The sequence below is a fragment of the Triticum aestivum genome, chromosome 5D (genome assembly GCF_018294505.1).
Source record: "Triticum aestivum cultivar Chinese Spring chromosome 5D, IWGSC CS RefSeq v2.1, whole genome shotgun sequence".
NCBI lineage: Eukaryota > Viridiplantae > Streptophyta > Magnoliopsida > Poales > Poaceae > Triticum > Triticum aestivum.
Window position 1 is genome coordinate 27,758,481 of NC_057808.1, and position 23,070 is coordinate 27,781,550.

At 45.1% G+C, this 23,070-nt stretch overlaps 1 long non-coding RNA gene and 1 pseudogene across 2 annotated transcripts; both read left to right on the forward strand.

Moving 5' to 3' along the window:
• The first annotated feature begins 1,600 nt into the window (after window positions 1-1,600).
• Window positions 1,601-4,101, forward strand: LOC123119206 (uncharacterized). Of its 2 annotated transcripts, none has more exons than XR_006458535.1 (5): window positions 1,601-1,932; window positions 2,015-2,291; window positions 2,382-2,457; window positions 2,577-2,818; window positions 2,921-4,101. It is a non-coding gene; the product is annotated as an uncharacterized lncRNA (long non-coding RNA). The 2 variants fall into 2 exon arrangements; XR_006458536.1 differs by having other exon boundaries at window positions 2,577-2,814.
• A 10,471-nt stretch (window positions 4,102-14,572) lies between these two features.
• LOC123124166 (receptor-like protein EIX1) lies at window positions 14,573-18,676 on the forward strand (annotated as a pseudogene).
• The last annotated feature ends 4,394 nt before the right edge of the window (window positions 18,677-23,070 follow it).

Sequence of the window (23,070 nt, forward strand, 5' to 3'; positions counted from 1 at the left end):
GTCGCAGTACGAGAATAGGCCCAGTGTCGTGTAAAATATTTGTAGTCTCCACCGCTTAAAGAAATCCTAGACCTGCTAATACAACCAGTGGTGCAGGGTCAGGTCCAGATCCCGAGCAGCTGTTTCCTGAATGGATGGTGGTGATAACCGGGTGCCTAGACACCCGGGTACTGAAAATCCAATCTCATATAGTAATCTTACGTGACGTTTCCTGGACAATACATTGTTGGCGTGAAGAAATCCTCCTGTGGAAATAGAAAGCCATACACTTTCTCCTCTCGTCGAACAGGCCCAGTCTCAAATGTCACCGGTTGCACATAACCATTTGGTTGCACCTGAAGAACCAATGCACAGAAGCCATCTACGAAGAACTGCATCGATGGAGCCACTGGCACACCATCGTATCCCCCGGCAGTCGGCAGATTCACCACGAAAGGGCAGTTCTCCTGTCCGAAGAATGTGTCATCCGCGAGCACGACGCAGGATCCATCGTCCTTGATGGAGACGATGGTGCCGGGGAGGACGACGGTCAGTATCTTCCCCTTGTTGTCAGGATTCGGCCACTTGAAGGAGATCCGGACGATGGACTTGCGCACAAATCCACGCTGAACCAAACAAACATACTAGATAGATATAGATCCACACCATGAATCAGAGGGGAAACAACATATGGGGAATCTCCATGAAGACGGACACTGACCTGATCCATCTAGCAAGAAAGAAAGAAGGACGGGACGGACGCGGGCGAGGAGGGAAAAGGCGGGCGTTTTCAGTGGGATCTGGAGAGCGAGCAAGCGAGTAAGTGGTGCGAGCACAAGGGGAATCGAGGCAGGCTGAAAGGAGACGGGAATCAACTCACCGTCGTTAACCGGAGGAGACTCCTGAGGAACTTGATGTAGGAGGACGCGTCGGTGGGAGATACAGTGGGTTGAAGTGGCGGCGGCGGCGGAGGAACCCTAGACGGTCGCCCCTCCGCGCTCTCTCTGTCGTACGGGAAGGTGACGGGAGTGGGACTAGCCTCTGCTCTGATGGTCGTAAGCAAGGTTTTAATGGCGGTTTTCTCTGCTTGGCGGCAAAGTCATCCCTTCCCTGCTAAACTAAACTGTTCAGAGCAGAGCTACACTGATTCAGTTCAGGTGGTGTTCTGTCTCAAAACACGTGTTATGAGGAAGGTGACACTGTCCAATTGCTATTGCATTATTGGAATGTTTATTGGCTAGTTTTAGCCGACATATAGTGATCATACCCAAGCCCCTATTTTCGGGGGCGTTTTCACTCCAATATTAAACCCACTTGGATGAAAATGACCTATGGGTAAGTTTGGACATGGCACGTCTATTTTTTTGGTAGCCTGAGGGTTAGAAATAGCGTCGTGGATCTTAGACTTGCGATAAATTTTTTGTTAACGTGAGTGCTGAGTTCGTGTGTGCGGTTAGCAATTTGTTGTGCATGTGGGCCCTGATGGCCCGTTGACCTGGTTGTGTGGCGATCCTTGGGCGCTTGCGTAACGTATGTGGGCTCCTTGTGTTTTTGATCGGTGCCGCTTCCATTGCTATCTAGAGTCTACTGTTGTTTCTGATCGGCGCCGCTGCCGTCGTTTAATCTGGAAACCTCGCCGCTTACCGCTGCCGCTGCCGTTCTGCAATCGGGCTGTGGTTTATAAATAGACCGTATTTCTTGCCATATCATTATCTCCATGGTAGCTCCTTCCTCCTGTCGTAATGGCCCGCGGCGTTCGGGTCGGCCTCCTCGGTCGCGGGGGGCTGTGGTTGGCCGGCGTGGTGGCCGTTCTGCTACGTCTGCCCGTGGTGTCCGCTCAAGCCGTATGTATGGAGCATGCTCCGCCGTCTGATGATCGGCCGTTGTGTTGGGGTGGCCGCTCTGTACAGCCTTCCGGTTCTGGATGAGCGGCAGATTTTGTGGCGCAATCTGGTTCGTTTGGTTTTGTGTTTTTCCGTTTGTTTGTCATCAAGTTTTTGTGTATGTTAAGTGTTTTGGTGCCTCGGTTGTCTAGGGTCTTGTTCTCTGTCATCGGACTCTGCTGTTGGTGGTTCTTGTGGGTAGCGGAGGGAGGAGATTCGGTTGGGAAAGCGGGCCTGTTGATCCCACTCTCAATCGACGACGAACAACAGAGAAGCGAACCGGCGAAGCAAGCAGCACATCGGGGGGAGGTGGTCACTTGCAAGTCAACCGCGCGACGGGTGAGCAGAGCGGCTCGCACCCGCGCCAAGGAAAAAGGAGGGGGCCGGAAGATGGGGGGACGAGGCGCTCTGCTACATCCGCGGCCAGAGGTGAGTTTCCTGTGCTTTTTGGCCTCCATGATTGTTTCGCCGACGCGTCCTGGCCATCAACAGCGATGAATGGTGACGGGGTGGATGTAGATCACGAGGGAGCAGGAGCAAATCGGTGATGGAAATCATGAGCACGGAAACGCAAATCACACGGCCAAGCAAAACAGTGAGGGCCATAGCTTTTTTTTTTTGAAAAGTGAGGGCCATAGCTGCCCGTGCAACATTTTTATGCTCAATTTTTTGCTGACTTGCGCATTTCTTCACTATTTTTAATGGTGGGGGTAGCACGAGGATGGCTAGCTGCTACCATCCACGGGATGAGAGCAATGGGTTTGAGAGATGCAGCATACTCAAGGCCGAGAAGGGATTTTCACGAAAGGCGTAAATGTTCATTTTAATCTATGTTTTGCATCAGGGTCTTCAGAATGTAGGCAAGATTTTAGAGAAGTTGTTTTTGTAGGCAACACAAGGAGATATAAGTAGGCAAAAATCCCACAGAATAATTCAGCATCTGTGTGTTTCAGTAGGTGCAATATGATTTTTGCATTTTGATTTATGTTCAATAGAAAAATTTTGTTGATTGTTGTTGGATGGTACTTTGATATGTGTGGTGCGTTCTATTTTTGCAGGTGTTCCTTTTTGCGAGCCGGATAGGGCTCCAGGTTGTACACTGTGCGTGCTTCCTGTTAGAAGATACCGGCTCTATTATTTGGGATTCACTAGCTAAAATTGTTGGCGACTATATTTAGACTAGACTTTAGCTAGCCCTTCATCTATTGAGTGTAGGAGCGGTGAATCAAAGCAAGTTAATTAGTCTACTCTAGATGTGCGAAAGAAACATAATGACTTTGTGAAGCAGAAATATGCACTTCAAAGTGAAAGGAGGATCAATCCCTATTCATATACTTCAGAGTCGTTCCGTGATTGTACTTTCTGCGTATTATATGGCCGTGGTGCGCAATATTGAATTTTGCTCCCTGTTTGCAAATGCTCTTTAGGAGGCCGAACTAATTAAGCAAGGAATTGCATTGGTAATGTTTTCCCCTACCCCAAACTTGATTAGTTCAGCACCAGCTCTTTTTGTTTACTTGATATATATGGTGCAATTTCCAAAAGGTTTTTTAACCCGCAATTATTTTCATTTATAGATGATGATTTCTTTAGAAGGGTTCCTAACTGAATGTTGTACCCTCAACCGTGGCAAGCAAAATTTTCATGCAATCAGCATCACAAACATTCAGTGGTAGTTAATAGTCTATATCCTTGGTCACTCTCCAAACTTTACTATTTCTCTCAAGATTAAACCTAATATGACCATAGCTAACAAAGAAGCTCTAAGTAGCGAGGATCTGAGTTTTAATATAGCTGTTGCTAATATATGAGAAGAATGTGAGTACAGAAGATCATAAACTGATCCAGTAAAGTAATACTATTAGTTTTAGGATATATATATCTTCTCACGTTCTTCAAGTAGTCAGTTGTTAACTATATTTGTAATATAGTTAGATTTGTTTCATTACATCGGAAGTCATGCCATAAAATATATTCAAACTTCTCTCCTGATTCAAGTCGCTGCCATGCTGTTATATATTTCTTTTCTTCATTATGATTATATTATAGATGGCTTTCTTAGCATTGATAAATTCACTGATGTAAACACTTCTATTTTGATTCAGCAAAATCTGGTATTGATTTTTATGGTGGCTTTCAGTAAGTAACTCTTTACAATTTCAATCCTTTTTATCATTGGTTGAGTGCAGGCTAATGCAAACCCATTAGCTACAATTCTTAGTAATGCCAACACCTACGCGGCATCACACATGCATGCACCATGTATTGTGACAATAAATGTCTTCTTTCTGACTTCTCTTTTTGTGGCCACAATCTCACATATACAGTACTCTTGCTTTAAATTGAGTCTTATTGTAAACAATAAAAACACTTCTTATGAACGGAATGTATCAATGGGGCGCGGCGTGCCGCCGCGCGGGCAATGCTAGTAGTCTACTAGCAGCACATGAACCCATGAGGACATGGGCTCTGCCGCAACCCCACACACACCACCATCAATCAATAATCATGCACAACACAAAATGAAGACGGAAGGAAGACGATGACCGCAGAACATACTGCAGCCGAAATCCCGTTGGTCGGGCCAGCCTTGGGTTCTACTCCCTCCGTCCAATAATGTAAAGTCAAAAAACGTCGTACATTATATGAGACGAAGGGGATAGTTTTCTGCCTGAAGCCTGGCCCAAAATCACAATAAAACTCAAAATACCTTCAATCTAGGAGTTAGATAAAAATATAGAGGTAAAAGTGTTTTCATGTACCCCAAATATAGTTAAATTGATAATTTAAATTGACGAGGCATTGTTTGTATTTTCTTTGGTTGTATTATCAAATAGAACAAGGGAATCCCTTATATTTCTAAAAACAAAATTGCTTGTACTTTCTAGTTGGGCTAGTGCCGGTTAGAAAACAACCTATGCCCGCAGAAACCATGTAACTGGTAACATTTACACAAAGGCTATATCTCGCTTATAGCGAGTCTGATGGAAGACTCGTCTGAATACTCTATAGTAACAGGCAGGCCCATTAGCGGAGCCCATGCCCGCAGAAACCATGTAAGCGGCAACGTTTAACGCAAAGGCTATATCTCTTACAGCAAGTCCGATGGAAGACTCGGCTAAATAGTCTACAGTAACAGGCAGGCCCATTAGCAGAGCCCATGCCCGCGGAAACCATGTAAGCGGTAACGTTTAACGCAAAGGCTATATCTCTCTTATAGCGAGTCCAAAAAGGGAGAGCTCGTGGGATTCATTCCGGGGATCGTTATGTTGCAGTCTAGACCTACTAGCCAACTGACCATCTTCCAATACGTGTTTCTGTTGGTAGGTCGTGACCTAGTTGAAGAAAAACAGTCGGTCTTCCAATGGTTTTTCAGGGTTTTTGGTTTTCCACATTTCTTTCTCCATTTTACTAGTCTTTTTATTTTATTTCCTTTTTCTTTGTTTCATTTTCTTTTACATTAGCTTTTATCTCCTTTCTTTTTTCTGAGGGTTTGTTCGTTTCTTTTCTCTTTTTCATTGGTTTTCTTTTGTTTTCTCTCGTGTTTTCATTCTTTTTATATGCACATTTTTTGGTATAAATTTAATGCATTTTTTTGTAATACACGTTTAATAGTTTTCAAATACAAGATTAACATTTATTGAATACAAGGTCAACATTTTCTCATTACACTTCCAAAAAATTTCAAATTCCAGATTAAAAAAATTTCTATACACATTTAACCTTTTTTTCTTTCAAATCCTTGATTTAACATTTTTCAAATATAACGTTAACGTTTTTTTAAATACATAGTCACCATTTATTCTATAGACATTTTACAATTTTTTTCAAATCCTTAATTAACACTTTTCAAATACAAGTTTAATATTTTAACAATACATGGTCAACATTTTTTTATACACATTTAACTTTTTTTAAATGCTTGATTAGTATTTTTTAAATGCTACCTTAAGATTTTTTGAATACATGGTCAATATTTTTTCTATAAACATTTAACATCTTTTCAAATGCTTGATTCACATTTTTCAAATACAAGTTTAACTTTTTTTAATACATGGTAACATTGTTTTCTATACATATTTAACATATTTCAAATGCTTGATTAAAAAAATTCAAATACAACTTTAACATTTTTTTAATTCATGGTCAACATTTTTTTATACACATTCAACATTTTTAAATGCTTGATTAATATTTTCCAAATAGTTATTTAAATTTTTTTCCTAATGCTTGGATTAAATTTTTAAATACACGACCAACTTTTTTCACACATATTATATATATTTTTATACATTTTTCATATACATGAGAAACATTTTATCTATGCACATTTCACATGTTTCAAGTGTTGGTTAACGTTTTTTTTAAATGTTTTATGTAAATTTTATTTTGTAATATATTTATTTAAAATATTTGGAAGTATAGATGGAGTAAAAAAAGAAAAAAAATGAAAGCAAAAAACATGGGGAAACAATGAGGCAGTGGCCTCCCGCACACTGGGCCGACCCAAAAGCTCGTGCGACAGCAACACGCTTCAGCGAGTCGGGAGGTTGCCTCGCTATAAGCAAGGTATAGCCGCGTCCAACATTTAATGCCCTAATAAATTCATCAATAAATCACTTATAAAAAAAATCATAGATATAGAAGTAACCCGTAGATAGGCATGCTCATCTTCGCGCGTTGTGCCTATAAATAGTCACACATCCTACATGTTTTCTCCCCATAAAATTACCCAAGGTTAACATCCCCCGTCTAATCTATCTATCTATCTATCTACTACCCCTACTAGTTTAACACTCGTGCATTGCTACGGGTGAACAGAAAACATAGTGAAGCACGATTGTTTCAATTCCTATAATAACAAATTCATTGTTTCTTCCCCTTCTTTCTTCGTAGGCATGGTCGTGTTTCTTTAACCACGCCCTCCTCACATCATATCTTTATCCTTACCCTTCCTTTTCCTTAACCTTTTTTGTCGCCATTGTGTTTGAACCCTCTTCGAAATGTTGTGTTTTTATATATATTATGTTTTTATCAATTCAAAATATTATTTTAATATCTTTTTTGGCGACCAATTAGTTGAAATAAAACTTAAGCAGTGCCTCTCACAACTAACTGAAAGGAAACATGAATTACGTTGAGTACTGAAACAAAAGAACAGAATCTTATTTTCTGAAAAATAGACCCTCTAAAACAACATATACTACTCCCAATCATAAAGAAAAAAAAGATAACAGAAGAGGTACAGTTACTACAAAACACATCTGACCTTCAGGTTACTTCTCATAAAATCTTATTTCAATATCTGTCAAATGACTCGGGAGGAGCATCTTACGTTCAAGCACTTTTGTGTGAAGAGGCAGCTTGAGTTCAAGCTTGTCCTCTTGATTCTCAGGAGGAACCCTTTAACATCCTTGAGAACATAAAAATCTTAACAAAGCAAGCACTATGTTTGCAGTCCTTCTCCTGAATATGCAAATTCTTTCTCAGAATGTAGATTTACTTCAACCACATGCTTCAAAGTTCCCTAGCAAAAAAACAAACAAACTCCAGAATACATAAGTTTGCATCATAGAAGTATAAAGCTATGAGAAGCATTGTAGTGTATACTCACTTCGAGCAAACTAACAGCCACCGTAATTCTTTCAAGTTTTTCTAATGACATTATCATCCACGTAGTTCTGTTACAATATACATAGTACGTCAGCAGTCCGACAATTAGTATTCAGGTCCTATATACCATCTAAGAAAATGCAAGCATGTTTTCTTCCTACTGGTAGCATGTTCCTTTGATTGTTCAAAGTATATATCCGGTCATGTTTGACTATATTTAGAAAATAATGCATTGTCCCAGATTGAGATTAATCATGATGTTACATTGGCAAATACATTGTGTACATTGAGATATTTTTTCTAACAGTAGCGACAATAACAGATATTGTCGCGCAACAATAACAATAAAGGAATCCAATTGATCTCCTCGGTATCCTCATACGAGTTGTCGCTGTTCATAACATAGCTTTACCCGATGATACCCACCTCATGGGAGTCTAGGTATCTTCAATTCCTAAGCCTGCTCGAGGACGGGATTCGGCGGTCAGCGCTTTTTTGGCCATGTACAGGTTGCCTAATATGCCAATTGAGCAGAGCACGGCACGGATGAAAATCTCATAGTAGCAAATTCTCAATCCAGATATGAGGGATTCCTCGTGATAACTACTACTCCCTCTGTTCACTTATATAAGACGTTCAAGCCTGTTCACACAGTGTTCTAAACAGTTCAAAACCAGCTGCCTTAAATGCCTTATAAAAACGAACGGAGGGAGTACCACTAATGGAATGGTCTAAACACGATTAAGCTAGAAGAGACGACCAAACCTAAGGATGTAGCCTGTAGCGCGCGTCTGGAGACTCCTCACACACATTTTTGGGATCTGAAGCTGCCACCTTAAACCATCTAGTAGTCCTCGGAATACTATACTGAAAATTGTTGTCTAAATTTTAAACACCGCGTGTTCCAACCCTTTGCCTACAATGCTATTATGAATCAGAATATATGTGTGATTTTTTAAAACAAAGTTAATTGTACTTAGCAGGGCCATAACAAGAGCATATCAACCGACATTTGTTCTTACCAGCACCAAAAGAAAGGAAAAATGCAAGGCAAGCACTCCCTCCATCCCAAAATAAGCATCTTTGATTTAGTACAACTTTGTAAAGTTTATTAAATCAAAGACACTTATTTTGGGATGGAGGGAGTATATCAGTACACGACAAAAATATTAACATGTCAAATGATGAAAAATAAAACTAACTTTAAAACTAATCTGTCCTTTTAAAAAAGGCATAGTAACAAGAAAAATCGATGCAAGCCAAAATTGTTTATTGTACTACTTTCCTTAGTAGTTGATACCAGAATGCGGTAAAACAATAAATTAATTGCCTGATTTATTGTACTACAGTTTGTTGTCGGTCTACAACCAAACCACTGGTTAAAGTTAGAAAGATGAACAGATAATAAAATTTGTATTCAAGCAACACGGACAATAAAAGTTATCTGAATGTGCACATCTACGTTCATGCTGAAAGAAATCAAAGAGAAGCGATAATCACCTTATATGTCCAGATCTCCTTATCGGTTTCTCTTTATGAGCAGTTGGCTGCCTTCTTGTTTACCAGGCCTGAAAAATCACACCAACCACCAAACCAATCTATCAGTAGCACCAGAGACATCCATAATTCATTCGATTAGGAGAGGGGAAACAACTACCAACCATAATACTTGTGAGAGTGCACACTGTAAAAAGTTGTTTGGCTTCCTTGTTGAACTTAATCTTGGCATTGTTGTTGATGAACTGTCTGATTGGGAAGCAGATTTTTCCTTCTGCACAAGCTTTCAGACCAGGATTATCCAAAAAAAAAAATCCTAACCTAAGAAATCATATCAACCAATGAATATGAAGCCTGGAAGAAAAAAAGAGACATAGTATAGCTATAAGTGTAAGTATTCTGGAGTTTCTATCTCACCATAACCGAGAGCTCCTGCATAATGGCGGCATATCAGGATCTTTCTGGTGGCCGCCCTGAAGTTTACGTCGGATGATGATGGACTGCAGACCTTCTTGGTGACATGAAGGCAAGGTGCGCCGCGCCCGCAGCCAAAAGCAAAGAAGGAAGTCGACAGCCATGAATCAGCAGCGCCGACCCGCCACGCTTTGGAACCATGACCTCATCTTCCTCTGTCGGCGATTAGGCCAGCGCCGCCGCTGTCCGCTCTTCCCTCTCTCTTATCTCTCTCTTTCTCTCCCTCATCTCTCTTCCAAGGCGGGCGCACGGGACGGGAGGCATCCCTCACCTTGATCCAGAAGGCGCGTGGCAGCGGATGGATCGGTGGCGGGGCGACGAACACAGGTGGCGGCGACTTTTCCTGGAGAGAGATGGGGTCGGGATCGGGAGCGAGTTGGGAGTTGGGAGTTGGGGGGAGGCGGAGACGTGAGTGCGTGTTAGCGACAGTTTTTTTCTCTCTGTGTTCGGTCGGGGATGGGAGGAAGTGTGGGCTGGTTTCTGGGCCACGTCCAACGCGGTCGGGGATGGGAGGAAGGCAGTATCGATGGTACGTGGGCTTGCGGGCTGGATTTTATGCGGGCGTGTGGGACATCGAGCGATGGCTGTTGTACGAGGCGGGAGGATCGAACGAGGTGGTCGAACCATCACGACGTTCGATCCCCTTTAATAATAGAGATAAAGGCATGAGAGGTGGCAGATCCAAGCAATTATATCCGTCCATCTACAATATCTGATGGCCTCTAATCCTCCCGTGGTTAACACAACAACACACGAAATTAAGCCACTGATCCTGGAATGATGACCCGCCCACCCCGTCCAAAAAAACCCCACCGATGCACACGCACGCACGCCCGGCACCACGACCTTTCCCACGTCCCGCACCTCCTCCTCCCAACGACGAGAGCACGGCTGGGCCTCCACCGCCGCCCGCCCATCCTCGCCCTCCTCCGCCGCCGCTCGCCCGTCCTCGCCCTCCTCCTTCACCGCTCCACCGCCGCCCGCCCATTCTCTGCCGCCGCCACCTCTGCTGACGTCTGCAAGCCCCGCTGCTATAGATCTAAGCCAGAACCGCCCCTGTTGAGGACGAAGGGTCCCGCCCCTTCCGGCCACGCACGACCATCGCGCAACCGCCGAGCGTCCACACCCGTCTGCTGGTGGCGATCTATGTGCCTCGAACAGATGGCGACGAACCATGCCTCCATTCATGGTATGTATCGTGGGCACCAACATATATTTTTTAATGCATCCAATACATGTAAGACTTAACTATTCTTGTGGACTGTAATCATGAGTGTCATTTGCTGAATAATTTCAACTTGTTTCTTTGATGGCAATGAGTTGGGTGTTTTTCTTTGTTGCACGATGAGTTTGTCATCTGTACTAAATCAATCGTGGAAAGAGAGCAAGCAGAACTTCAGTTTATAATCCTGTCCTCTGTGATGCACTACTCCCTTGCTTTCTGAAGAGTACAACGCACACAATGATTTTTAGAACTGCACTTGGTCCTTGTCTCGTTTGGGTAGTGGTTAATATCATACTCCCTCCGTTCCTAAATGTAAATCTTTGTAGAGATTTCACTGTGAACCATACAGATGTATATAGATGCATTTTAAGTTTAGATTCATTCATTTTGCTCCGTATGTAGTCCATCTAGTGGAATCTCTAAAAGACTTATATTTAGAAACGGAGGGAGTAGATTTCAGTTGTTTTTTTCTAGCTTTGATTTTGTTGAGTTAAAAAAGCGGCCTTGCTCTTTGTCTTTGACTGCGCGATTCTCCCTCTTTCCAGTCGGTTGTGCGGAGCATTCAGACTTCTTACACAATGTCCTAAATTTCATTGCTCTGTGTCTTTGACACTGCGATTCTCCTTTGGCTTGTGCTGCTTTCTAGTCGGCCGAGTGGAGCATTCAGACTTCGTACACCATGCCCTAATTTTTTGCTTGCTCATGGTACTTGGATGAAGTTTTCTTCTCACCATTTGCAGAAACTGTCTACTGTACTGACCCAACCAGCAGTCCTCCCCCTCCCCTGCAACCACTTGTTCGTTGATTTGCCTGCACCAGGTCGTGTGAGATTCGAGTTCCCAGCTGAGTCCACCAACCAACCCGGCGCCCAATAAGATGAGGGGGTTCTCGGTCTTCGTCTCACCTCAACTCGGACAGAGAGAGACTGCCACCAGTTGCTCCATAGACGATATGGAGAGATCGTCCAGACCTCACCTGGACCATGTGCAGTACAGGATGGACCATCTCAATAAATAAATAGAGGATCGTATGGACCATCCGCCGGGGAGCAAGCTTTTCGCCGTCCGTCTGCTAAATCGATGTTGGATGTTCACAATCCACCTTCTGCTGGAGAACCTACAAAGGTACTCCCTCCGTTCACAATTGTAAGATGTTATAACGTTTTTCTGATTCGGAAGTATATAGATGCATTTTAGTGTCCTTGTTCACTCATTTCAGTCCGTGTAGTGCATATTGAAATGTTCAAAACATCTTATAATTGTGAACTGAAGAAGTACAATGTTATTTTGTGCTCCCTGTGCTCTTTTCAATCTCTTTAGCTGTCATATGCTGTCTGTGCTGCAACCCACTGTTGAAGTTGGAACAGGTTGAGAAAGATCTTTATCTTGTTCTCCCTTCTCGTGCTGCTTTTCTAATCGAGTTGTCCGGAGCATTCAGACTTATTGTACCATGTCCGAAGTTTTCTACTCAATTATTCATGGTGCTTGGATGATGATTTCCTCTTGCCATCTGCGGAAACCAACTTATGCATGGATCAGTTTCACTCCATTGGGTTTTCTCTGGCAGTCAATTGCCTGTACAGTTCTTCTGAATTTTTGCTGCGCTGAAGCATATGGAGAAGAGGTGGCCGAACAGAGAGTAACAGCTGTTCGTAAGTGATTTTGATCACCCCCCCCCCCCCCTCCCTGGCACCCATGCGCTCAACAGTGGAACAGGGAGCCCGTCGCCGCCGACCTGCTGTTTGCCAAAGATAAATTTTGGGCAACCGTGAATTAATTCGGAAATACCGATGCCTGGAGCTCTAGTTGGAGTAGTTCCTTTTCTTAAGTTGCTTCGTTCCAGAAAAAGCTACTACTTGTTTCTCCAGTGCATTTTTTTGACTGGTTACTGTAGGGTAAACACCCCACAGCCTACCAAACTTTATTCAAAAAGGAACAGTAGAAATGTACATGATTACAAGCGGTAACCAGAAAGGCTAAAAGGAAAACTATACAGGACAAGGGCAAGAAAGGAAAAAAAGCATTACATTGGTCCTGAAGGAGGTAAGAGTTTCTCCATTGCATTGAGATGTTCCAATCACGTTAGCATATTTAGAAAAATATTTAGAACGTCAACGTTTCATTTTGGCTTAAATGAAAGATTTAGAATGGAGAAGATGTGCAACATCTATGAGCTTATGCTTTGTTCTGGAACCAACCTGGTAATGTGTACGTTGTGGCCAGGAATGGTTGATAAGCTAAGACTCCTTTGTTGGATGCTGCCGATCCAGATGATGAATCGCCACTTTGTTGATAAGCTGGTACATGATTGTTCTTGGGGAGATGCTTGTTTTGAATATTATGTTGGTCAGCACTTGCACTTAGCTTCGGTAGAGATTGAGGAAGAGCCAGATACCGAACAAGATTATAAAGCAACGATCACTGATACAAACAACGGAAACCATATAACACACCCAAGGCCAGATACAGCAGGTACAGGAACAGCCACAACACCTCATCCAAGCATACATCAAATGAGCAATAATGGCAGAGCTTGAAGTAGTAGGAGTAGTCCACCATGACAGACTGTCACTGAGAGACGAGGCTGAGCTCGGCGAATGTAGGCCTCCAAGACGGCGCCTTCAAGAAGGGGAACGACACCGGAGCGTCGTCGCCGCCGGATCCAAAGGATCATGGCTTTTACCTGGATCATTCGAAGGGGGAGAGTAGCCATGACGACGCCTTCAGGAAGGAGATGACACCCGTGGAGGTTGCCGCCGTCGGCCCGACCAAAGTTGAGCAGGGAATCTTCCTTGGCACGCACGCTCCACCTTCGAAACGCCACCGGTCGCCATGCCGCCTGTGCGGCCATAGCAACCAGCCCACACCTGAGTCGTGCACCTCGCCCACAAGCAACACGACTACCACCACCGAGGCCGCCGCCCTTGCATCCAGGACCCCTCTGCAACCACCACAACGGATAATGGGCGTAACCGACCGATGAGAGGTAAAAGGCACTCCCTTCACCCCAAAACCAACCCTTGGCGGGAAGACGGCCCAGCCGGCAGGCTTGGAGCGGGCCGAGGCGGCGGGGCAGGGGTGTCGCGCTATCGACGGGCGCGGCAGCGTGCCGGAACCGACCGATGTTGGCGTGGCTGCGACGTGGTGGGTAGTGTGCTGGAGGTGCGCGCCTGGGGCCGGTTCTGGTCGTGCTCCGCCAGATCTGGCCCTCCGGGCGGCGCGGGTCATGGGCGGCGGCTGCTTCCTCGTCTTCTGGCCAGTGGGGGTGGCACCGTGACGGTGGTGGTCGACCCTCACTCGTCTGCTCCTCGGCTGGTCGATGTGGCGGACGGTGGCGGCCTGTTGGTCGACGTCGGCGGCTCGGTGGGTGCCGTTGGCTGGCCGGTGGTGGTGGGGCGCACCGGGGAGGGCAGGGGCCTCCTGGTCCCTGTCCCCGACGATGGCGCGGTGCGGTGGCTACTGTGAGGACGAGGCCGGCGGCTGCGGCGAGATCGAGGCCGATGGCTACGGCGAGGTCGAGGCCGGCGGCTGCGGCGAGGTCGTGGCCGGCGGGTGCTGGCAACTCTCTCCCCTACCTGGATCTGGCACGAGCGAAGGGGCGAGATCTCCCTGCCGCGGCGAGGTGGAGGAGGAGAAGGCGGGGGACCCCAAGCGGCGGCGACTAGGGTTTCCTCCCAGTCGTGAGCGGGGCGACCCGGGAGGAGGGAGAATACTCGTTCATCGGAAGAGCCAGATAGTCTATATCATGTGTTAGACTAGAAGCGCAGCGGCTTAAGCCTTCACCGTTCTATATCATGTTGTACGTATTAATGTCTTCCCTTCTTTTTTTCATTTGTCTCTGCTGGTCCAAAAAGGCTTCTAGCATTCCTCATTAATTACTCCCTTCATTTTAAAATAAATGATCCAATTTTATAGTAACTTTGTACTAAAGTTAGTATAAAGTTGGGTCATCTATTTTGGAACGAGGGGAGTACTTAAGTATTTTAGCATATGAGATGTCCACAAGATTAGTTTCCATTGCTTATCTATGGACATAAGAATTCGAGTAGAGATTTTCACTTGTCGATTTATATGAATGTGTCATTTTATCTTTTGGTGAGGCCGTGCTTCAGATCGTTGGATACTTCTATATAATCGACAAACAGCAAGTGGATTTGGCAAAAGAAAAAAAAAGTGTACATAGAGGCGATGCCGGGGCTGTGGAACACTTCTGTTCGATTTTGGCCTGCTCAAGTCCATAGTGCGACCTGCATATACAACAAACAGAATTGAGTAGTGACCTTGACAGTAGCGTGTGATTGCAGGCAGGCAACTCCCACCACATTCTAGTCACAAAATTGCATGACTGGGACTTTGACCCTAGACCCCGTGGGGCTTAGTAGTATGGTATATAGCTGAATACTAGTAACACTGAGCCTGTAGCATACAGATCTAGCCCGTATGATGCTTCCCCAACTACTCAACTGTTGTTCTTCCAAGATGCATCTCTTGTTCACTACCCTCATCGCCATAAGCATCACTTCAGCTTCACAAGTGTTGCATGCCCATGGCGGCGGATGCATCCCAGCTGAGAGGGCCGCCTTGATCTCCTTCCACAAGGGCATCACAAGTGACGGCGATCATGCCCTCGCCTCATGGCAGGGACATGATTGCTGTCGGTGGAGGGGCATCAACTGCAACAACCAGACAGGCCATGTCATCAAGCTTCACCTTCGCAATACAATTCCGTACACTTTCAAAGGTCCATGCAGTAATGCTAATTCATTGTTTGGCGAGATAAGTCCCTCTCTACTTTCCTTGAAGCATCTAGAGCACCTGGATCTTAGCATGAACTGTTTGCTAGGCCCAAATAATGACATTCCTCAGTTCTTGGGCTCCATGGAGAACTTGAGATATCTTGACCTCTCTGGCATTCCATTTACCGGTAGAGTTCCTTCTCAACTTGGTAACTTGTCTAAGTTGCAGCATCTTGACCTTGCCCAGGCTAGGTTTTTTTCCGAGATGTATTCAACGGATATCACCTGGTTAACAAAGCTACCATTGCTGCAGTACCTTAGCATGAGCAAAATAAATCTCTCAGTGATAACCGACTGGCCTCGTACCTTGAATATGATTCCATCTCTAAGGGTTATCAATCTTGTTCAATGTTCACTTGATACTGCAAGCCACTCGCTTCCCTACCTTAACATCACGAAACTTGAGAAGCTTGATTTGTCAAGGAATCAGTTAGGCCACTCAATTGCATCAAGTTGGTTTTGGAAAGTGACGACCCTCAAATACCTAAATCTTGGTTTTGGAAAATTTCCGGACACACTAGGAAACATGACATCACTCAAGGTACTTGATTTGTCATTCAACAATCTGAATAGGACTGGAAACCTTAAGACTGTTCTTGAAAATCTATGCGGTTTGGAAATCCTCGACCTCTCTCAAAATTCTATGAATGGGGATATAGTGGAGTTGATGGAGGGGTTACCGCGATGCGCATGGGGGAAATTGTTGGAGCTGCATTTCCATCAAAATGAATTCATGGGGACCCTGCCAAATTTTATAGGGCAATTCAGCAGCTTGAGCATACTTCACCGGTCCAGCAACAACCTCGTTGGACTTGTACCGCCAAGCCTTATGAATTTGGCATGTTTAACCATTCTTGATCTCCACTTGAATCAGCTCAGTGGGAATGTACCAACTGAAATTGGTGCCGTTACTGCTCCTACTTCTTTGGACATAAGCGGCAACAACTTGACCGGAAGTATACCAGCCGAGCTTGGAAAATTGAAGCATTTGGATACTCTTTCTCTTGGAGGGAACAAATTTATTGGACCAATACCATCAGAGGTTATGCATTCAACTAGCTTAACCTATCTAGTCCTCTCCAATAATCACCTTAATGGAAGTGTACCCACTGAATTAGGTTCTCTCAAGATTCTGGATTATCTGGACCTAAGCAACAACAACCTTAGTGGTCTGATCACAGAAGAACACTTTGCAAACCTAAAAAGTTTAAACTCCATAGACTTGTCTTCCAATAACTTGAAGATTGTAGTGGATTCAGATTGGCATTCTCTATTTAGGCTACAAAATGCAGATTTTAGATCTTGCCAGATCGGTCCTCTCTTTCCAGCTTGGCTTCGGCAGCTGCGGGGGATCACTAAACTTGACATTTCGAGCACTGGTTTGGACGACAAGTTTCCTGATTGGTTTTGGTATACATTTTCACGGACATTACATCTCGACATCTCTAACAACCAAATAAGTGGCAGCTTGCCAGCACACCTGGATGGTATGGCTTTGGAAACTCTTTCTCTAACGTCAAACCGGCTCACTGGGTCAATACCTTCGTTGCTGGCAAATATCACTGCGTTAGACATCTCCAACAATAACTTTTCAGGAATAATACCATCAAATTTTGAAGCCTCCCAACTTGAACTATTGATTGTCTACTCAAATCGAATTGTTGGGTCCATTCCAGATTCTATTTGCAAATTGCAACAACTGTTTTATCTGGATTTGTCAAACAGTTTCTTGGAGGGTGAAATTCCTCACTGTTTTGACATCCAAAAACTACAGTGTCTTGTGCTCAGTAACAACAGTTTATCAGGAAAATTCCCTGCATTCTTGCAGAATAACACAAATATGGAGTTCTTGGATCTTGCATGGAACAAGTTGTCTGGAAGATTGCCTACATGGATTGGAGATCTGAGGAATTTAGGTTTTGTACTCCTGAGCCACAATGCATTTTCTGATAATATTCCAGTCGACATAACAATGCTTAAGTATCTTCAATACTTGGATAAAGGGGCAGCCCCAGTGCATGTAGCTCCCGCTTGCGCAGGGTCTGGGGAAGGGTCCGACCACTTTGGATCTATTGTACGCAGCCTTTCCCTACATTTCTGCAAGAGGCTGTTTCCAGGACTTGAACCCGTGACCTCATGGTCACAAGGCAGCAGCTTTACCACTGCGCCAAGGCTCCCCTTCTCTTCAATACTTGGATCTATCAAGCAATAATTTTTCTGGTGCAGTACCTTGGCATATGTCGAACTTAACATTTATGACAAAGGTAAATATGGATTTCGCGGAAATGTATGGAGTCATGGGATACAATCTGATCGTGATGGAACCTGGTCTATTCGGAGATATATTTTCAGTGGTTACAAAAGGACAACAACTTGTGTATGGTAAAACGCTTGCAGATTTTGTAAGCATTGATTTATCAAGCAACTCCTTGACTGGTGAAATCCCTGGAGACATCACTTCCCTTGTTGCACTGATGAATTTGAATTTATCCTCGAACAAATTGAGTGGGCAAATTCCAAACATGATTGGGGCCATGCAGTCACTAGTATCTCTTGACCTCTCTGGAAACAAGCTCTCCGGTGGAATCCCGTCGAGCTTGTCAAGTCTAAAATCTTTGGAGGCCTTGAACCTGTCCTACAACAATTTATCTGGGAGGATACCCTCTGGCCGCCAACTTGACACTCTCAGTTCGGACAACCCATCAATTATGTACATTGGCAACAGTGGACTTTGTGGGCCTCCTCTCCACAAAAATTGTTCTGGAAATGGTACTTCTAACCATGGTGATCTCGGAAGCAGCAAGCAAGAGTTTGATCCACGGACCTTTCATTTTGGTCTTGTGCTGGGATTTGTGGCAGGGCTCTGGATAGTGTTTTGTGCATTATTGTTCAAGAGGACATGGAGAATTGCTTTCTTCTGATTCTTTGACGAGGCATACGATCAAGTCTATGTATTTGTGGTTGTGAAGTGGGCAAGGTTTGCAAAGAACACAACTGCAGAATAAGCATTATTGTTCTGAAGGAGCCAGTGTGTGTGCTGCAACCCATATAATGAGAGCTCTGAACTGTTAATCTGGGCGAGGAAGATCTTGAGCAGCATCTCATGTCCCTTGTTTATACCTATAAACAAAGATCAAGACGTTTAGTTCTTCTGATACATTTATGACGTAATTATTGGGGTACATGCAAGACTTTTGTGTTGTTAAATTATCCCGAAACATGTAAGATTTTACTCCCTCCGTCCGGAAATACTTGTCCTAGAAATGGTTGTATCTAGACTTATTTTAGTTATAGATACATCCATTTTATTCGTTTCTAGGACAAGTATTTCCGGACGGAGGGAGTACTACTCTTCTGAACTGTACTCATGGATGTCTTTTGCTGAATACTCTGAACTTCTTTCTGTGATCACGATGAGTTAATTAGCTTCTTTGTTGTTGCACAATGGGTTTGTCAGCTGTACTAATCAATCATGAAATTCTTGCAAAACTTTAGTTTGTAATCTTGTACTCTGTGCTATAGCAAAAAAAATAAAAAATCTTGTACTCTGTGATGTACCACTCCCTTACGTTCTGAAGAGCGCAATGCACATGATAAATTTTAAAACTGCATTTGGTTGCCCCCTCATGTACTGCCTGGAGCATTCAGACTTCTGATACGGTTTCTCTGATAATCAAGTGCCTGTACAGTTCTTTTGAATTTGTTCTGCACTGAATTTCTCTGATGAACTAGTAGCTACTGCTTTGTACAAAGTATTTATTTACCTTTCTAATGTTCTTCATTAATTTTTTCGAAAAAGAATAATTCTCTTCACTGTAATTTCTCATTCGTCTCTGCACGAACCCATCGTGGATCCAAGAGGTTGTATATAAACTACAATACATTGGTTACGATTACGAATTCACAATCATGAAACAATATCTATGGGATGCACTGTCAGACAGACAGAGCAGAGTACATTATGCGTAAATGCTTGTTCCTTGTCTCATTTTTCCCTTCTGGGGACGAGTTTGTGAGCACCAGGGCCGGCCGTACATGGTGATGGAGATTCAGATCGAACAGTTGATGTTTCAGTTCCTGGCCTCGCAGAGTTCAACCCCACATCCCATCTTGAGCGATTGAAAATCCCCTTTGGCGCCCATGCGGGGCGATGGCTTTTGCACCGAAGTGCCTGAACACCTTGCAAAAGCAGAGTGTTGACAAGGTCTGAAATTTGGAAGGCAATGTTTGTTCGTTTCCCTGCTGCTGCTGTCACCCTGCATTTTTGGAGTGTTGGTCTGCCACTTAACTGCAAGATTTTTGCTTGGTTCGTAGTGCAGTACAGGCTCTGGACTTCGGATTGAAGTCCTCCAAGATCAAACTTTGTTACACGAGGGAGATTCCTGCAAAACTTGAGTTTTTCTTTTTCTTTTTTGTGCTGCGCAAAACTTCAGTTTATAATTCTGCAAACTTTCTGAAGAGCACAACTTTCATGGAAATTCATTCAGATCTTCAGTTTATAATCTTGCACTCTGTGATGTACTTCTCCCTTACATTTTGAAGAGCACAGTGCACACGATGATTTTTTATAGTAACTCCGTTTAGTCTTTACACATGGGTTGTACTGTTCTCCCCTCCCTTCACGTGCTGCTTTTTTAATTGGTTGTCTGGAGCATTCAGACTTGTTGTACCAGTTCCAAAGTATTCTGCTTGCTCATGGTTCTTGGAAAATTATTTTTCGCTTAACCATTTGCACAATCCAATGTATGTGTCCGTTGGTTTCAGTCAAACGGATTTTATCAAGGAATCAAGTGCTTGTAAGAAAGGGAGTCCTGGAGCAGTGGTAAAGCTGTTGTCTTGTAACTATGAGGTCATGTGTTGAAGTCCTGGAAACAGGCACTTACAAAAATGTAGAAAAATGATGCGTACTCCCTCCGTCTAGGTGAATAAGTCATTTTAAGTTGTGCACCATGACCAAGGAGGAGGGGAAAACGAGAGAACTTAATGTTTACTTGCTAATTAATAGCATTGCATGCAATTAACTAATCACTGCATGTCGTGTTTGGTAGTCTCAAGTCATTAAAAGCATGCACACCCATATCTCTTATTGGTTGATATGTCAAGAAATAAGAAACAAGGTAGAAGTTAATGCACCGTGCCTAAGTGTTTTGGCATTATTTGGTTTTCGTAAGATGACTTATACATCTAGACGGAGAGAGTACTATAGACCCAAACGGGCCCTTCCTTGGACACTGTGCAAGCGGGAGCTACATGCATCGGGCTGCCTTTTTTAATCAAATGCTTGCAACTGAATTATTGATACTGTGTCAACCTTTCAGTTTCTCGCTCATTGTCGGTTCAGATTCATTAAATACTACTCCTTCCATCCGGAATTAGATGACACCCAAACGATATATCTAGACTTTTCGGTGCTAGTAGATACATCTATCTGAGCATTAAGTACTTTTGAACGGAGAAAATACCACAGGAAATACTGGTTACAGTCTTTTCCATGCTAGTATTACCTTCGTCCTGTTTTACTGGTCCTCTCACATTTTGTGTTAAATTTTGACATTAGATTCTAACAAAATGTTAATGCATGTAACCAAAAATAATATCATTGAAAACTATGTTCAAATACAAATCCAACAATATAAGTTTTGATGACATGCATTTTTTTAGTTAAATCTATGGTCAAAGTTTGGCACAAAATACTAAGAGTACTGTTAAACATAAATTTGGTATTTAGAGATAGTCCGAGATTATATAGGAATTGTTTTCATCTTATCTATAGGAGGTGTCTTGCCTTCAAAGTCTTACTCAATATATACTAGCCCTTGAGGCTCAATAATACATCCAACGCATTATACCAATCCTTCATCTCTTTTCCTTCTGACGTGGTATGAGCCTAACCGTTAAACTCTAGTCATCGCCGCCGCTTCCGCTCTGCGCCGCCCCCGGGGCGGTCGGTCTCCATGATCGCCGAAGGGGGCCGCGCGGCCCGTACATAGGGTTCGTCCGCTAGTCGTATTGACCGGTTGCCCTCAAGAGTTTTTTTTTCGATCTTTTGATCAGGGTTTCTCTCTCCCACCGGTCGTCTTGATATGTGTTTCGTTTTTGTTTTCCGATCAATGATCTGTTTGCGTCGCGTACCACCGCTGTTGACCCAGCGCGTCTCTACTCCGACATTGGCGCGACCCACCTGCCTCCACTTTGACCCGGCGGCCTTGTGCGACACGCCGGCCCTCACGTCCGTCGTCCGTGCGTCTGCCGCCCTGCTCCGACCGGGGTTTTTCATCATCCACCATCTCCGCCGCGTTTGGACGGTCGTTTCCGTATGGCGTTGCATTCGCAGCTCGGGCCTAGCCGCTTGGGCGTCCATGCCGCGTTGGCCGCTCATGCTTAACTACTCGGGTGCCGGCGCTGTGTTGGCCACTCGTTTTGCACGCCGTCCCCGCCGGCCGTCTCGCCGGCTTCAGCTCGGACTCCGCCACCATCCCGCCTCCACCGACCAGCGTCCCCGACCTCGCGCGTGACCCAATTGATCACCCGTCCGCCTGTGATCCGCCACATTTGCACCGTGCAACCGATCTGGCCCGTCAGCTGCGTGCGCCTCCGAAGGTCCAGTGAAGACAACTCTTGATTACAGCGCGCCCCTCCATCGATCGAGCACCGGCCTATCGCTGCGTCGCCTCGTCGGGCGGCAGCGCCACCTCCCCGTGGTTCTCTTCGCCACTCCACCGACTCGCGCACTGCCGTTGCGTCGCCCCTTTGGGTCGTAGCGCCGCGGCATGCTGTCCCCGCCGCCGCCCGTGGTTGCACCGACCCGCGCGCTGCCGCTGTGTCGCCCCTTCGGGTCATAATTTTGCGGCCTGCGGTCCACCGCCGCCCCGAGGTCGTCCGCTCTAGGCTGTACCCGTGGCTGCACCGACCCTCACGTTGCCGCTGCGTCGCCCTGCCGGGCCGTAGCGAGCGTGGCACGCAGTCCCTGCTGCCACGCGAGGTCTTCCTGCCGTCGCCCCGATTAGTATGCTGCCGATGCGTCGCCGCTTCAGGCCGCAGCCCCGCGGCACGCGGTCCACTGCGCCATCCCCGTGCGTCGACTTCCCCGTGGTACGTGCCATGTAGCCTCCCTTGGCGCGAGAACGCCACTGTCGACGCTGCTCTTCGTCACGCTATTAGGTTCTTCCTCGCCTACTTCGAGCATCGTCGCCGTGCTCCTAACCCAGCCGCCCGGCTGCGCCTGCCGCTCTTCTTTGGCTCCATTGCTACTCGCTCACCCAAGTCGCGCCGCCCGTCTACCCCCTTCATCTTCGTCCAGCACCAGCTCATCGCCAACGTCGCCGTCATCTTCCCCGACCACTTCGTCTACTCTGAACATCGTTGGCGACATCGGCCCCATGCTAATTGGCGTCGCAACCGTTGTTGAGTCCAGCTCCGCTGACCCCTCCGACTCCTTCGACATATCTTTTGCAGGTCCCCGGCTTCGCATGTCCGGTGCTGTCAATACCGATGCGTGCCATCGTCCACGACGTGTCCCCGGGCCTGGCAAGCCTGGAGCAGCACTTCATCAACTTTGTCTTTGTCCATCTATGCATGTCTGGTGCTGGCAACACCGACGTGTG